Here is a 17,041-nt window from a genome sequence, read left to right as displayed (position 1 = left end):
AATTACTGAGAGCAGAATTTACAGTGCAGGAGGCAGAACGGGATTTAACTTTTCATTTTCTTTTCTTTTGCATTATGTTTTTACAAGTTTTTGCAAACCTTAGGCATTGGGTATGTACATTTAAGAACAATGATTGTTTTTAGAGAGGTGTAGGAAAGGGGTCAGGAGAGAAGAGGAAGAAAAGGTGGTGTAGGGCAGGAGGGAGCACAGAGTGGGGCAGGCTGGCTGCGACAGGAGTGCTGGTGCATGGGTTGGTGAGGGGGGTTGGCCAAAGGGCGGGAGTACTGCCCAGGCAGTGTCCAAACACATTCCTCACCCCTGTCCCCACCACAGAAAATCTGACTAAGGCCTGAGTAATTGAAGGCTAATTGGGTTTTAGGCTTGTTAATGCTCCTGTGAATGTTTGCACTGAGGAGAGCCAGTCGATTGGATAAATGACTCCCCGTGGGACACAACAGAGGGAGGAAACGTGGAGCAAGAAGGGCCTTCTGGGTGATGAGCAGGACAACAGAGTTTTCAGCCCACTCCAGAGGTGGGGTGGGGGAGATTGCTGTGCACGGACAGCTGAGGAGCCCTTCACCTTCGGTGGGGCAGGGGCAGTGAAAGGGAGGGGCTGGTCCAGGGATATTCTGAGGCCAAGCCCTGCTAGGGGCAGAGTTCTGGCAGGCAGCAGGGAGGAGACCAGGAGGGAGGCAGGTACTGGCAACCACAGCCCAAGCCCTACAGATGGCAAGGTGAGGAGTCTGGTCTCCAAAGGGAGTGAGGAGATGGGTCTGGCTACCATGATAGGCACTGGGGGCTTCCAGGGCCTCTGCCCACACCAAGAGAGCAGGTTATTTGATTTGCAAAGAGATAGGGTCCCTTTTAGAATGGCTTCCTGGGCTGGGCTGGAGTGGACCCCTTCATATCCACTGGAGCACCATGCAGTGCCCCAGGCCCGAGGCCACAGCCTGCCCTCCCAAATTCCCCTCCACTGAGTACTTGTTTGGGACCCATCCCTTGGGCTAAAGGGTCTCTGAGGCTCCCCCATCTCTGACCAGCAGGTGTTGTTGGCTTCCAGATGTTGACACCAGAGGCACCCTGAAGGGGTGTCAGGCCCAGGCAGCTAAAGAAGAGAGACAACTCTTAAAGAAAATGGAAGGTTTTGTTTTGTAGAGTTGCTGCTTGGAGGAGCTGTGTGTGTGATAGGGGCTAGAAATGCCAGCTCCCTAGGAACCCACAAACAGGGCCTTCCAGGGGTAATCCTTACCCTCAGTAATCCCCTCGTCTCTTCTCCAGGGTCAGAAATACAGGATGTGCTTTTAAAGGATCAGCTGCACATTTGTTTCCTCCTCCTCCTCCTCCTCCTTCTCCTCAGGCCTGACTCGGGGACTAGGGCCCCTGGGAGAAGGCAGGGAAACGTTTAATGAGTTTGTATTCCCCGAGAGCACAGTGACTGACAGCCGCCTTGGGGGTCATTCCTCTTCTTGTGTTCTGGAAGAGGATGCTGCAGCTGCAGGGCTGGCTCTGTGTGTCCCTGTGAGTGCACGCCTGTGCCCCTATGCACATGCGCCTGGAGTGGGGCTGCAGAGGGACGCCCCAGGACCACCCTGCCTGGGAGGAGACACTGCCAGCATCTGGGAAAAGGGGAAGAACTTGAGGACTGCTGTCCTTTGGGCAGCAGGGCTCCTCTGGGCTGAGCCGCTAGCCTCCGCCTTCCACCTGGTCTCAGGTAACCCTGTGCACACTCAACTTGGGCCAGGTTGGTAGGAGGGAAGCCTGAGGCTGCCCAGAGTGGGGTTTAGAGGAATCCAGGGACATGGTCGATGTGGAGGCCTGAGTCTGCATGGGTAATGAGACCAGGGACTGGCTTGTCAATAGCATTTAAGTACTTTTCTCCCATTTTCAGACCAGACTGAATTATTTATTCGTTTCTAGTCAATTGCTGGTAATATCATTAACATTTGTCCATCAAAGGTAGAGAACAGAGTGGGAGTGGTCCCCATCCACCGACCCCACATCCCAAACTAACTCTCAAAGGTCAATCCATCCCCTTCCCTGCCCCTGCTCTCAAGTTACCCTGGGACCAGCATTTTTCAGAGGCCCTGCATGCAGGAGGGTCTCCATTCCCACAGAGCTTCAAGCCTGATGGTGCTAAGGACCCAGCTAGCAGGTGTCCTTCCTGTTATTCTCCAACACCCTCCCATTATTAACACAGAGACCCATTCCCCCTACATGCAGGCATCACACTTGCCAGCCAAGGCTGACAAGCGAAGACCCGGCTGATGGTGGGGCCAGGGACCCAGTAGAGCAGGCAGTTTGGGCTGGCGCCAGCCTCTTTTCTTAGTCTAGAGGCCAGCCTGCACCCTCAGACTCAGCTCTCAGTAGAGAGTCCTTCCTCCCCGCTCAGAGCAGGTTCCCAAGTCAGACTTCTGCCTCTCCTCTCAGGCCAGACTCATGGGGAGTTGGAAGGGAGACACAATTTGTTTCCACTCTCAGAGAGATGAAGCTCTCAGGCCTGGGTTCTCTCTCATTCCTTAATCAGCTCCCCAGACAGAATCTGCCTCCCTCTTCAGGCCAGAATCCCAGACTTGCTCTCCAGGGCAGGACCTCCCTCCCCGTGGGGCTGCTACCTACACCACTGAAACTACCGGAGGCCCCAGGAGGATTAATCCCCAGGGAAGGGACTGCTGGTCCTCACCTGACAACCAGGTCAGGAGCTCCTAATCCGAGCCCTTCCCTGAGCAATCTAATCTTCCATCCTCAAGCCTGGGATTTAAGAAAGTGAAAGGTGAGATTTCTTGCAGAGATCAGGAAAGGAGTGTGCAGTGGGGTCTTTGGAAATGCTCTGGGGAACAATGTCCTGGGGAGGCAGTGGGGACACCACACTGGCCAGAGGAAGAGGTTAAACTGGTTGAACTGGGCTTCAGCCACTCTCACATCCTATTCTGCTGCTGGGATGGCCTTTCGGAGTTGTCCCAGATTGAAGTGGGGAGGCCAGACTCCCACACTGACCAGCTACCTGTGGACTGCCCCCACTCTGAGTGAGGCAGCTGAGGACACTTCCCCAGGAAGGAACTCAACTGTGAGCCCTCAGTGGCCAACACTCCCAGCACTGCAGGAATGTCTCGGCCCTCAAGGCCAATGTGGGCAGCACCACAGCATCTACCACAGACTTTCTGGGCAGAGGGATGAATGCGCCCTAGAGATGGCTTGGAGATGTAGGTGGTAATAAAGGTTGGTGGACATGGCTAGACGGGGCAGTTCTGGCGGGCACAGCACGATGAGGAGTTTTGAGGTTGTGTGGAGGCCTGGGGTTCTGTGGGGGACAAGGTGGAGCAGGATGGTTTGGAGGACACGAGACAAAAAGTTTGAAGGACAGAGGGAGTGGATGGGTGTTCATGCTGCTCCCATTGGGTCTGGGCAGCTCGGGTGGATGGGAAGAAGCCCCCCTCAGCACGACAGCTCCTCAGGCGCTAAGCAGGATTAGCCTCCTCTTCCTCAGAAGGAGGGGCTCCGCTCCTGCATCAGCCACCAGCTCTGGCCCTAATCCCCCTCGATTTCTAATCCACCCACGACTTTCTTAGGCATTAGCGTTGGGCTCTCAGCTCCCTAAGCCCCACCCTGAAGATGGGAGCCGGGCTCTGAAGGGAATTAGGCCAGCCTCAGAGGATGGCTTGCCAGGCAACTGGAGGGAGGCTGAGAGCACCACCCACCCTCAGCCTTTCCTCCCCTGCAGCTCACCCCACCGTCAGCCAGGGACCAGGGTCTCAGAGGGATACCCACCAGCTCCCAGCTAGAGCCAGGTGAGGATGGGGGCAGACGGGGCTGATGAGGAAGAGGCTCCCCACCCCTCAGGTCAATGCTGAGTCTTGAGAGGGTGCTAGGCAAGGATACAAGGGTAACCCACAGCTTGGCAAAGGCAGACAGAGTGGAGCTCAGGAGACTATGCCAAGAGAGAAACCAGAAGGCAAACTGAGGCCAGACTGTGTAGAGCCTTGAATGCCAGCTGAGAGATTCGACTGTCTCCTAGGGATGCTGAGGAGTCGTGGCGGGAAAGTGGCGGAATTCAGAGCAGCTGGTTTGGTGCCTGTGAAGCCTGGTTGGGGTGGCCTGCAGAGGAGGAAGGGCAAAGGAGTGGGTGGCACTCCCCACCTCTTGTCTGGCAAGCTGTCCTCTGAGGCAGGCAGAGGCTGGAGTGAGGCTCTTGCTGTGATGTCAGCAACAGGCAGTGGGACCCTCAGAGAACAGCCAGCACCGGCTCCCAGGTGGCCAAGCAGCACAGCACCCTGTGTGGCAGCAGGGACAGGTGCTGCCTGAGCCTTGGTAGGGGCTCCACATGCACCTGTGAGGGAGCAGAGTCGGGGGGACACCCCAGGAAAGGCAAGGTGGGGCACAGCCCTTTACCTATCGGCAGCTGCCCTCCAGAGCCTCGTAATCGTCTATTATTCCAACTACTACTGGCTGCGGTACGGGACAGGAAGGCATGGCCTGGTAGGCGGGACCTTTACCTGCCCAGACTCATCAGCCCCACTCCAGGCCCTGAGAGTGGCCATAGGCTTCTTCCCTATTAGAGGGGTCCAGGCATGGAGCTGAGAAGGCAGGGGAAGGTACCCATCTAGAGGTGTCCAGGTCCCAAAAGCCAGAAAGGGCCTGTGGTCTGTTCGTGAGCTGCTTGCTGGGGAAATCTGGCATCTTTCTCTCACCTTCAGACCCACCCCTTCCTACCCCCAGCCCTCAGGCTAAGTTGTCTGCAGATATTTCGGGTGCAGTTATAAGTATTCATTAAACCAAATACTTACTAAAACTCTCCTTACACTAACTCTTGACCTGGGCAGCTGTTGTTCACCCACTTTTTATAGACGAGATAAATGAGGTTCAAAGGGAAGTCACTTTTTCTAGACCCGCATAGCTAGTGACAACACTGAAACCAGAGAGGCAGAGAAGGAAGGACAACCATTTACAATCCAGGAAGCCAGAGCAGTACAGTGGCCACAAGTGTGGCTGGCAGAGTCTGATGGATTGGGGTTCAAGCCCCCACTCTGCCTGCCTCTTTCTAGCCAGGCAACCTCCCTGACCCCCAAGTTTCTCATTCATGAGTTAATCACGCCAACTCACGGGACCCTTACAGCATGGGCCTTGTAGGAGAACAGACACATTGTGATCCAGTAGGATCTCTGGGGGGATGGTTGCTATTGTCACTGCCCCAGGCCACTGAGTGGACAGGCATAGAAGCAGGGCCTGGCTCCCAGCTCTGTCTGCTTCCAAAGCCCTCAGATGCACCTTCCCAGAGGTAGTGATAGGCAGCTGGGGTCCCCAGACTCTGTGAGGCGTTGGGCAGTAGGGCACATGAGTCAGGGTATTGAGCGGATGGTGGGATGCTAAGAGGCTGAGAGGTTCATCATGGCAGGTCCGTTAGGCCATCCCAGCAGAGCCCTCTCATTGGGCCTCGCTAATGAGCCTCCACTGGATTATCTGCTCCCACCTCCGCTCTGTTTACTCTGTCAAATCCAGTTTGCATTTTAAATGGGAATTTGACAAGACGGGCAATTTGTCTGCTGACGAGGTTAATGGGTGTTAGGCCTGTGGTCTACGGAGGGGGAACCCATGCCCCTGCATGGTCTGGCCGCTGCTCAGATCAATGACCCCAGCTGCTGCTCCTCCCCACTCTGCAGCCACTCTGGGCCTCCGTGCATCCAGCGGCTGCCCCTGTGTCCGGCTCACCACCTCCAGGCAGCCTTCCCAAAAGGGACCTGACCTGGGCCACCTCTGTTAGGCTGGTCGATGTCCCCTCCACCTGAATGCAGATAGGGTTCCTGAGGGGTGAGCCATGTCATCCCCATCAGAGGAGGGGGCCTCCTCGCTCAGCCCAGGCTTCTAGGGCAGGACCAGGTTTTCCCTCAGAGTTGGGCTCCCAAGGGCTGGGGTGTGTCTTCCCTCCTGCTTCCTCCAACTCCCCGCTCCCCCTATCAAATGGAACTTGAAATGGAGCCAGCAGGGCTAGTGTTGTCACATTCTGAGTTTCAGTGGTGGGATGGGGACTGGTTGGCAAGAAAAGGTTTTGAAGCCATCACCTCCAAGTCAGGGCCTATGGGGAGCAACTACCAATGTTGGGGCTCACAGGAGAGCTGAGAAACCACTCTTGAGACTTCCTAATGGGGCCTGAGATGACCTCTTCCACATGGGCTCCTCCTCAAGGTCCTCTCCCTCAAGGCTGAGCAAGAATCCAGAACCCAGGGGCTGGACCAGACCAGGATGGGCTGGGGCTGTAGAAGAAGATGCCTTGGCCTCCCCCTCCTCCCAGGGGCCCAGTGTCTTTCCCCGTCCCGGCTAATGTGCCACAATTACCTCCTAAGTGCCCAAACAAATGTGGCTGCTGGGGAAAGTGACACGGGCTCCAGGTGATGGATTCGTGCCATCGGGGAGCCGGGCGGAGCGGGCCCCAAAAAGGGGGGGCAACACTAATATTGTATCAGCGTCGGTGCCGGCGCCACGAGCCGGTGATGAATATGTGTCACTTTACACGGCGCACACTCGGGGGCCTGGCTGCGCAGGCATGGAAAATAGAGTGTCTGGGATTAATGATATTGAAAATGATAGAGAGCAGATTGGAAATGGCTTCGCCCGCCCGACCCGCAGAGATGGAAACGTACCTCACAGCTATCTGCCCAGGCCCGGCCCCCCCACCTGCCCCCCCTCACCTTCCACCAGCTGCAGAGGGCCATGATGAGGACCCCGAGTCTTGGTCCTGCCAGAGACTCCTAGGAGAGACACACATGGGGGTCAGTACACCTGTAAGCAGAGACACAGAAAGGAGGAAAACCTCAGCCCCAGCTCACCTTTGACCTTGGTCCCAGATGAGCCTGACCCCGGTCACCTAGTGAACCCTGGCCTTGTCCACAGACCAAGTCCTGACCCCAGTTCCAGCCTAGCCCTGCCTCTGGCCACAGATTGAGTTTGCAGAAGCTTGAGTCTCTCGGCAGACCATGAGGGCAGGGGGGCACGGAGAGGGTGAGAGGAGTGGGGCCAGGGGCAGCAGTGGGGGGTTGTAGAGGTGAGACTGGAGAACATGGGCCCCTCAGTGTAACGCATCCCACTGCCAGAGGGAAGCCCCAGGCTGTTACTCCACGGTGCGGACGCCCCAACAAACAAGCAGGCGAACAGGTGAACAGGTGTCTTCTCCATTGATTGATGTCGTTCCTTTTTTTTTTTTTTTTTTTTTTTGAGACGGAGTCTTGCCCTCACCCAGGCTGGATGGCACGATCTTGGCTCACTGCAACCTCAGCCTCCTGGGTTCAAGCAATTCTCCTGCTTCAGCCTCCTGAGTAGCTAGGATTATAGGCACATGCCACCATGCCCGGCTAATTTTTTGTAGAGACAGGGTTTCACCATATTGACCAGGCTGGTCTCCAGCTCCTGACCTTGTGATCCATCCATCTCAGCCTCCCAAAGTGCTGGGATTACAGGTGTGAGCCACCATGCCTGACTCCATTAATGTTGTTCTAAGTGTTTATGTTGGCTTGTATGACTGTCTGCACACATACGTACATACTTGTAGGTAATGCTCTCTGGAATGCTGGAAATGCTCTCTACCCAGACAACCTGGATCTTCCCAGAAGCCCTGCTCTCAGCCAAAGAAGCAGGGCTTCTGCTCATCTGCTCACAAATAACCCTGTGAGGTTGTGTCTGGCATGTGCAGGAATGTACATAAAACTGGGTTTGTCACTTTGTGTATATACAGCATCTCTGAGGACGGTGTGTGTGTGTGTGGCTTGCCTGAGGCCACTCTGTGCATGGAGATGCCTGTGGTGAGCATACATGTATGTCTGTGTGTATGAGTGTGTGTCCTATGTTTACCAGATGAAGGAACTCCAGTGTGTGGCCGTTAGTTAAGAAGAACTCTCTTTTATGAGGCCTCATCCTGGTCATAAACTAAATTCCCAACATCAGGCCAAAATGCCTATCCCTGTTGGAATAGATTCTATCACACTGGAATTTTATCAAATTTCCCAGATGAACAGCCGCCCTGAGACCACCAGTCCAGCCTCAACATCCATCCCGACATCAGTCCCCATCCAAACCAAGGTCAGAGGATGCACCTAGATCAACATCATTCATTCAGTCAACAAACACTCCTTAAAGGCTCATAACGTGGCAGGTGCCATCTCTAGTGAGCAGGATGAACACGGCTCCTGACCCCACGGGAGGTACAACACACTGGAGGAATCTGACACTGAGCAAGCACACAGATCAGCAAACACAACGGCAGTGTGCAAAAAGGGTCACAAAACAGGTGTTCAGAACACCATGCTAGAGATTCCTGGGGTGACCTGGCATTTGATCATGGTGGACTCGTTTGTGCAGTGACATTTGAGCTGAGGGATGAGGAGCCAGCTCTGTGGAAAGAGGGGCATGGAACGAGCAGAAGTACTGGGCATATTCTCGGTCTTGTCAGAGGACCGAAGTCAGCAGAGAGACAGGAAGGATGCTGGGGCCAGCAGGGGCTTCGGTTTTGTTCACTAGGGAAGGTAGAGCCACTAGAGGGGTTAAGCAAGAGGGTATCATGATCAGATTTGCATTGTTTTGTTTTTATTTATTTATTTAGAGATGGGGTCTTGCTCTGTTGCCCAGGCCGGAGTGCAGTGGCTATTCATGAGTGCAATCATAGTTCACTGCAGCCTGGAACTCCTGGGCTCAACCTATCTTGCTGCCTCAGGGAGATCACTCTGTTGGGTGGAGGAACATGTGGAGGTACTGGTAGCACAAGCTAGTAGACCTTTCTGGAAGTTCTGGTATCTGCACCAGGCCCAGGCTCCATACCCTCCCAGCAATAGCAGCGGCATGCACACATCACAGCTGTCACTAATACCACCAGCTGGTGCTTCCCAGCCGCATCTCGGAGGCCTAGGGTTCCCTGTCCCTTTTCTCCCAGTCCTGCCACCTTACTCCTGCCTGGGAGAGTGACAGTTCCTATCCCATGGGGTTGCCTGGAAATGCTCTCTACCCAGACAACCTGGATCTTCCCAGAAGCCCTGCTCTCAGCCAGAGAAGCAGTCCTGCAAAAACTAGGCATTTCTATTAAGATAGGCAACAAGAAGGGAGCTTCCCACTGGTGGTGAGATGCCCTGGTCTGAGCAAAGAGCCCCTTCTCCAGAGCCCATTTCTGGAGAAAGAGGCACAGCTCCCAGGGCAGCCCCAGCCCCAGCTGCAGGAACTCGGAACACACCTGTTAGTGTCCCCATGGAGTGCTATCGCACTGTACAGCAGAGGGCCGACCTCCTGGAAGGAGGAAATACCAGGTGTCGGGGCCACCACCAGCACAGTGCTGGCCCAAGGGTGTCGGGCAGGAAATGCGAGTGGAAGAGGAGGACTGAGTCCCATACTGGGTGCAAGCAGAGCTGGGCAACCTGACTCCACCCCAGGCTCAGCACCAGCCCCCAATCCTGCCTGGTTGCCTGGAGCCCGGGGGCAGGCAGGCTCCCTGTTGGCAGTGACCTCTGTGTTTGGAGGAGGATGAGGCGCTGAGCCCTACCCTGCCTGCCTCTCTCCCTCTCTGCTTCAGTCTCTTTCTGCTCGCTTGCTTTCTCTCTCAATCTCTCTCAATCTCTCTTCGAGTCTCTGCTCCTTTCTCTCCCTCCTTCCCTGCCTCTCTCTCCCTGAGTCATTTGCAGAGCGGAGATGGCCTAGCCCATCTGGGAGCAAGAGCTCGGCCCGGTGACGGAGGCGCAGGTAATAGCCAAATGGAGGAGAGAGACGTGGAAATTTATGACATTGAAAATGACTGAGAGAGAGAGAGAGAGAGAGAATGTGTGTGAGTGTGGGAGGAGGCAAGGGCTGGAGGGGCGGGAAGGGAGAGGGAGGGAGCTCACACGTGCTCTCACCACACTCACAGCCCTACCCCTCCCTCCAAGGGAGACCAACCTTGTGGAGAGGAGAGGACATGGGGGAGCAGGAGGAGGCAGCCAGACCAGAGACAAAGGGAGACAGACAGACAGATGGTAGGACAGAGAGGGCAAGTGGAAGGAGGGGAGGGAGAGGAGCAGGTGAGCCCAGGACACAGAGGAAGGCTGAGAACCACTGTGGAGAGACGCCCAGAGTGTCTGGCTTGTCCCTGCCGTGGCCCCCACTCAGGAGCTCTGCTCTGAGGGGAGGGTGTCCCCGTGGCATATGGTAGCACGGAGGCTGGAGTCTGAGCTGGAAATTTTCTAAGGGAGGAGGCCCTGAGGAGGCCAGGCATGTTCCAGGGTGCACTGCAGGTCAGTGACCACATGGGCCCTGAACCCAGAACTCCTTCCTCCCAGCTTAGTGCCGGGGTATGTGGAGCGAGGAGGTAGAGGAGCTAGATCTTGTAGCCACCTGCCCCTCCATCAGCTCTTCCGTCTGGACCACGGGAGGCAGGGGAATAGCCCAAATGACCTCTCCATATCCTCTTGTAGTCAGAAGAGAATCTATTTCCTTGTGGTGCTAAGTCCATAATCCTCTCTTCCCTAGCCACCCTCAGACCACCTGGGACTCTGTTGCTGAGGTCATGAATAATTAGACATCCTCCAGAGAGCTGAGCCCCTCACCTCCACCCGTGGCCACCCAGACCTGCAGACGACACTCCACCCCTCAGTCCCCTTCTCTGCTTCCTCTCGGCTCTCATGCTGCTGAGTCCCCTCCCAGTCCGCATCCCTTGCCCCAGGACTCCATTCTTTGCTCAGATCCCCTCCCTTTCTGGGCCTCAGTTGCCTTATCTATAAAGTGGGAATAAGGATACCTTTCTATGCCCGTCATCCTGGAGCCGGAGAAGCAATGCCAGGACTCAGAGGGCAGACTTCAGTCTCCTCAAGTCTCAGAATTCTTCTTCATTGGACTACGGGGGTCATCTTAACTCCAGAGGAGTTGTCAGTAGTTGTGGCCGATTTTGTGGGTGATGTTGAAGGAAACAGGACACTAAGCCATCTTCCAAGGAAGCTGGTATATCAGGTAGTCAAAAGGTAGAACCCTCCATGGCCAGGTGCAGGAGAAGGTTGAGTCCTAGATTCGAGGGGTCCCTGTCCTAGGCATACAGCTGAGAAGTTCTGAGCCAGCCCTAGTCCTCTAGCCCAGGCTCTGGCAGGACAGGTGCCTTCTGGCTCTTGGAGACCTTATCCCCTACCCCTAGCAACTTGGGGCCAGACTGTACAGGGGCCTGAGTTTCCCTGACTGGAAAGCAGGAGAGGTTACTCCCTTCTCTGCACCCCTGCCCACTTCTCCCGACCAGCCTTCCAACAGGGGCCCCCATCTCTTCCCCTCTTTACCTCCCTCTTCTGCTCCATAGCACTCTGAAAAACGTTCTCTGATTAACTTCTCCCAGCCAAGAGCATTCCAAGAGGCTGTATGGTGCAGTCGTTGAAAGCACCAGCTTTGGGGCCAGAAAAGCCCCAAATCACAGCTCTGCCCTTTGGTTGTGTGATCTTGGGCTCTTCATTTAATGTCTCTGAACCTTATTTCCTCATCCTCATCTGGCAAGTAGGGCCATATATACCTGGGTCTAGGATTGTGTGAAGATCACATGAAGTCATGCATGCGGAGTGACTGGCACAGAGGAGATGCTTGCTCAGCAAACGCCACCTAACTGTGTCTTAGTTTTCTGCTGTACTTAGAGGATGAGGATGAGAGCTGAGGGTGGGGAGAGAAGGAAGAGCAGCAGCAGTAGCAGCTTCAGGAGGCTCCTGCTCACTTAGAAGAGATGAAGCTTGAGCTACAGTAGGAGAGATGTAGGTTAGCCCTGAGAGGGACTTCCCCTACTGAGACCCTGGAGGAAGCCACATTTCAAAGGCCCTGCCTGATCTGATCTGTTCCAAGGCATATCCTCATCCTAGAGGCAGCTCCAAGGAGGTAGCAGCTGCCCTGTCTGGGGGGCAGTGGGGGAGGTGAAGAGTTCACTGGGCTCCAGGGCTGTGGGCTGCAGGCCTCCCACCCAGCCCTGGTGCCCTGGCCTGGCCCATTGTGGCCACATAAAAGGTGACGGATGGTTAATAGGGGAGATAACAGGATTCATAAGGGAAATTTATCGGTCACTCTGGTGGTATAAATATGTTTATAGCGGACCAAGGGGAAATGAAGAAGCCCCAATAAATCACCATGAAGCCACCAGCCACTAATAGGCGAGCGGCAGTGGGAACCCCAGTGTTGGCGATTGCAGACACCCCCTCTGGCTGCCCGCTAATGGCATGGCGGGGCTGGAGACTCATCAAGCTGGACATGCCATGGTGGGAACAAGCCCCCAGGGGCCACCTCTGCCGGACCTGAGCTGCCCTGACAGCTATGCCGCCTCCACTTCCCTGAGTCTGGATTCCGCCAGGCTGGAAGGGCTGAAAGAATATGGACCAGGTCTAGAAGTCTCCATGGTATGCAGGTTAAAGAAGCTCTGGAGTCAGACCTGGCTTCAAGACTTTATCTGCCAGTTCCCAATCCCTGCCTGTTTTAGAGTCGCCTTGTTTGCAAAATGATTTAGCCATCTTAGAAAGCTGTTATGAAGGGAGATAATCCATTATCATATGCTTGGCATTTTGTAGCCTCAAAAAATGGCACCTCAGCCTCTTGAGTAGCTGGGACCACAGGTATGAACCACCACGACCAGCTAGTTTTTAATTTTTTTATGGAGACGAAGTCTAGCCCTGTTGCTCCTGAGCTCAGGAGATCCTCCTGCCTTGATTTTCCAAAGTGCTGGGATTACAGGTGTAAGGTACCTCCCCTGGCCATCCCCATTTCATAGATGAGGAACCTGAGGCTCAGAGTTAAGAGGCTTGCCCAGGATCCCACAGCTAGAAAAGAAAGATTCTGTTTGATTCCCAAACCTGGAATCTTCTCACTGCCCGAGTGCAGGCCCCAGTCCTTCTTCAGAGTTACTGGGAGTTCCCTGTCTCTTCCCCCAGAAGAGACAGAAGAGACCTAGGATTTCACAGGGCGGGAAACATTTAAGTCAAAGCCCCAAGGCTCTGGCAGTGACTTGCTGGTGCTGATGACAGCTCTCCATCTACCCCTTCTCTCCCTGCCCCTGCCACTTCCTGTCCCCCTCTCTCTTGTGCAGCAAGGGCTGGACTCACTTCTGTGACCTCACCCCAGTACTATGGTTATCTAACACCTTCCACCTGATCTGTATGGGAGGCCCATCTCTGGGCTCACTCACCCCAGTACTATGGTTACCTAACACTTTCCACCTGATCTGTATGGGAGGCCCATCTCTGGGCTCACCAGCCCTGCAGTCCTTGTCACAGTCTCTGTCCAGGCCAACATGTCCTCTAGCTCAGCTTACTCCTTCTCCTCCATTCATTCTTTCAGGAAACATTCTAGAACCTTCCTCCAAGGGCCCAATACTGAGCAACACAGACCAGGACTGGCTCTATGGTGAAGTCAGGTCTGGGTCATGGGATCGAATGGGGTGTGATGCCTGTAGTCCCAACACTGGGAGGTTGAGGTGGGAGGATGGCTTGAGGCCAGGAGCTCCAGACCAGGCTGGACAACGCAGCCTATAGTCCCCAGCTACTTGGGAGACTGAGGCAGGAGGATCGCTTGAGCCCAGGAGGTTGAGGCAGCAGTGAGCTATGACTGCACTACTGCACTCCAGCCTGGGTGACAGAGTGAGACCCTGTCACTAATAATAATAATATTTAAAAGGAGTGTATTGTGTTGAGGCTAAGGCAGCACAGAGGCTGGAGAGGCCTGGAATCACAAAATGTGTAGGGGGAAGGCAGGAAAAGCATTTCCACAGGAGGGAACAGCTTGAGCTAGTAGGGAGGAAGCGGGACTTCCTGGGCCCACTGGGCCGGGGCGCTGGTCGCCCGGTTTCTCTCTCAATGCTGAGAGGCTGCGCATCACCCCTGCAGAAGCTCCACATCACTTTGCCCCTATCCCCAACACCTCCTCCCTTTACTCGTGGTCACGCTGTCCAGCCTTCGTTCTCACCTCCACCCCGGACAAAGCCGCCGCCTCCTCCCCAGTTTCCTGCCAGGAAGGCGGGTCTCTCTGCAAACTACGTCCAGGCCAGCGCTACCTGAGCCCCAGATCTATCCCCAAAACCCCAGTCTAGGGGCCTCCTTGCCCAGTGCCACAGCCAGCAGTGCGGAGGGCCTGCGTCCTTACACAAACGGCAAGGGAAGGAGAACAGGGCCTTGGAGGTCCTGAGACCCCACCTCTCCCCGCCTGCGCGGAGAACAGGGACTGAGCCGCCTTGGCCCCGGTCCCGTCCTCCGCGCGTCTCGCCGGCTCTCGGTCTCTCTCCGCATCTCCTTCCAGTCTCAGCCTCTCCAGTCCCTGCCTCTCCGGCTCTCTCCTCGCCTCCGTCTCCGTTCCTCCCTGTCTCTCTCTTTCTCTCCCCTCCACCCCAGGCCTCCTCCCCAGCCGGGCGGGGGAGATCGCTCAGTAAATAGGCCGATGGCCCCGGGCGCTGCGGGCGCAGACACTCGTTTTTAGAGCCGGTAATTGACTCCTTTCAGTTGATAATTCATGGCTTGCATATGCGCTTTAATGCGGGCGCCCGGGGAGGCGCGGCAGGCGGGGCGGGAGCGGGACGCTGGCCTGCGCGGCCGCCCGTCCGTCCATGTTCGCGGGAGGCGTGGGCGCTCCCACCCGGACTGCCTGCCCCGCGCTCCCCACGCCCCGCGGGAGGGGCGCGCGCGCTGGGTGGGACACAAAGGCCAGGCGGTCCCTGGGCGGCGCGGGGCAGACTAGCGGGGCCTTCGAACTGAATGCGGGCGGCGGCACGCGGGCACCCCTTCCCCAGTCAGCCAAAGGGGACGCTGAGGTTCAGAAAGGGAATAGGTCTTAGGCAGGACCGAGGTCAGAATTCAAGACCCCCTTCCCGGAACATCCTAGTCAGGGCCCTTAGTCCCAACTTTTCTAGAGCCCCTCACCCTGGGAATGCTCCTGTTTTTGAGCTAAATTCCTGCGCTGGAGTGGCCCACCCTGTTGCTCTCTCACAGGCACCCGCAGGAGGGGCTGGCTCTTCCCCGTGAATTCTGGACACAGACACCCAGATCTGAGCAGGCCCCTCACCCCAGAGCGACTCCCAGGCTGGGGAGCGGGAGCCCGAGTCCCTCCCACCTGCTCCCTTGGCTTCTGGAGGGTCTGCCTCATTCTGCACCTGGGAAGACGTGATCTTCAGCCCCATGTTACAGATGCTTAGAGAAGCTGAAGATTTGCACAATATCTCAGGGGAAACAGAGCCAGAACCTGGACCCATGTGTGTACCCAGACCAAGCCCTCCATGGTGGAAGGACTAGGAGTGGGAAGGGGAGGAGGAGACATAGGGTCCAGGAGGTTCCATATGTACCCCCACATGGACCCCAGAGAGGTCTCCACAGCAGGAGAGCAAATGGCATTCACAATGACAGATCACAGAGTGATTTCAGATGAAGATGGTGCTGGCAGATAGTTGTAAGGAGTCAGAGGTTAGGGGTCAGCACTGGAGCTGGCGCTGGAGATGGGGAGGAAGAAGGTGGTTGACTCCAAACATCAACTCAGGAGATACTAGAGAAAGCCCAGGTGGAAGGGAAATCTGCACCTAGGATAGGGGCTTTCCATATATTCAGTCCCTTGAGCTGGTATCTGCCTCCCCTTTTCCCCAGGCTAATTCCAGCCAAAATAGAATTCTACCTCCTGCATCTTAACATCTGCAAATATTTAATGTAAAGCCAAAGTGCCTGGCTAATTCCTGCATCCCTCTATCTCTGTCCCTCCACTTGCTAGTTTCCCCATCAGCGCAACAGATCTCACTGGAGAAGTCACTGCGAGAAGCATCTGTAACATGGGGCTGAAGATCACCCACTGCGACAGTGGGTCTGAGAGCAGAGGGCAAAGGCTGTCTGGGCCTTGTGAAGCTCAATGCTGCCCTCTGGTGCCCAGAATGCAGGAGACACCTGAGGTCTCCCACTTTCTCCAAGCTGCTGAGACCTTCCTACCCCGGCAGGGAAGACAGGTCACCAGCCCTACTAATTCCATTTGAGGGGAAACTCTGAGGTTCCTTCTCCTGCAAAGATCTCAGACTCTGTGGTAGAGTTGGTGTGTGGGGACAGGTGACATCGGCAATAGCCCTGTCCAGCCTGCACCTGGACACCCTGAGCGGTTCCTTCTATGGGAGGCAGAGGCAAGTCTGTCCCCTCTGCTGTGCAATTCCTGGGGTCTTCATATGAGTTAAATGATTTTAAGTCGGGCTTTTTTTCTGCCTGAAATTTCACATTTGTGTTCAAAGGGGTTACTCAAAATATGTAGGGTGGATGGATTCTATTCCTTTGCATTGTCTTCAGAAGGTCTGTGCTATCAAGCACAGGGAAAAGTGAGTTCATTAATTGGCATAGTTGGCAGGAAGTAGGGCTACAAAGAGCTATGGGATGGCGGAGGGGAGAGATTTGATGGGAGGAAGATCTCAAGAGAGTTCAGATGAAGGGAAAATGATGCTGGAGGGGTACTGGAGGAATCAAGAAAGGCTTCCTGGAGGAAGTGGCATTTGACACAGGGCTTGAAGGACAGAGAAGACAGCAATGGTGTTTAGGGGGAGGGAAAAGTCTGCACAGCAGCACGAAGCCAGAAGCATAAGGTGCGCTTGTAATGGTGAGAAGGCTCCAGTTTGAGGGAACGGAATGGGGTGGTGCTGTGGTGGAGCCACAGGAAAAGAGGCTATGGAGGATCCTGGAGACAGGCTTGTGTCAGACCAAGGAATTGGTGTTTTGTGGCAAAAGCACTGAATTGTGAGCCAGGGGTCTGGGTCCTAACCCAAGCTCCACTCTGACTGAGTTCCACTGTCTTGGCCTTGCTCTCTGGAGCCCTCTCTGGACATCACTGGGAATCGTGGCAAGTTCTTAATAAGGACAGTGCCCAGAAATCACAGCTCACAGAGTGGTCAAGCTGGCAGGTACCATAGACCTTATTAAATCTAACCCCTTCAATGTGCAGATGAGAAGACTCAGGTGCAGAGAGATGAAGGGACTTTCCAGTATCACACAGCAAGTCAGGGACAGAGCCAGGACCTGGACCCAGATCTTCAGACTCTCTTTCCCCACTGCAGTCTGGGGTAGCTGGACTGGAGGAGAGTCAGGGG

This window comes from Saimiri boliviensis, chromosome 11 (genome assembly GCF_048565385.1).
Source record: "Saimiri boliviensis isolate mSaiBol1 chromosome 11, mSaiBol1.pri, whole genome shotgun sequence".
In the NCBI taxonomy this organism is placed as follows: domain Eukaryota; kingdom Metazoa; phylum Chordata; class Mammalia; order Primates; family Cebidae; genus Saimiri; species Saimiri boliviensis.
The sequence above is the reverse complement of the archived record's forward strand: the minus strand, read 5'-3'. Positions refer to the sequence as shown.